This window comes from Acyrthosiphon pisum, chromosome X, assembly GCF_005508785.2.
Source record: "Acyrthosiphon pisum isolate AL4f chromosome X, pea_aphid_22Mar2018_4r6ur, whole genome shotgun sequence".
Taxonomy (NCBI): domain Eukaryota; kingdom Metazoa; phylum Arthropoda; class Insecta; order Hemiptera; family Aphididae; genus Acyrthosiphon; species Acyrthosiphon pisum.
The window spans coordinates 9,471,153-9,471,793 of NC_042493.1; positions in this window are offsets into that span (position 1 = coordinate 9,471,153).

The following is a 641-nucleotide window of genomic DNA, read 5'->3' on the forward strand; positions in this document are numbered from 1 at the left end:
TTATAATATAGTTACACCAAAATAACTAAATTTATTTTGTAGATAACTAGTTTTCTGACGCTTTTGAAAACTCCCGAGAATAAACAGGTATTCTATTTTGACCTTTTTAAAGTACCAACTACATTAAATTTCCCACTAGAAAAGATACTGAAGTTGAAAATCAAAGCCATATTTCTATTATTTATTGTGTAACATACGCACAAAATAAAAAGAAACAAACATCATTATAAAATCAATATATCCCTCACTCCATTCAAAATCTAAAAAAGGTCGGTAAGTGGATGTTGCTCTGCTGTACAGTAGGTTACAAGTGGGACACTGTATAATGGATAGAATTAAATTTGAATTCAATGATATAATATCACTGTATAAGAAAAACGATTCTGAGCGGAGACGGTTTGTAAGTCTAGGTATTAGACATACCTTTTATAGGTATACTTATCAGCTATAGTATAAAAAAAAATAGACCTATAAATTATAATAGGTATCAATAATAAATTCCAAATTAATCATATCACAATATACATTAGGTAACGCGTTATACATCAACAACAAACCGTGTTACTATCATAGATATATAATAGTATACTTAAGAAGTTTCAAGTACCCACAAATAATATTATACAATCATTACAATCACA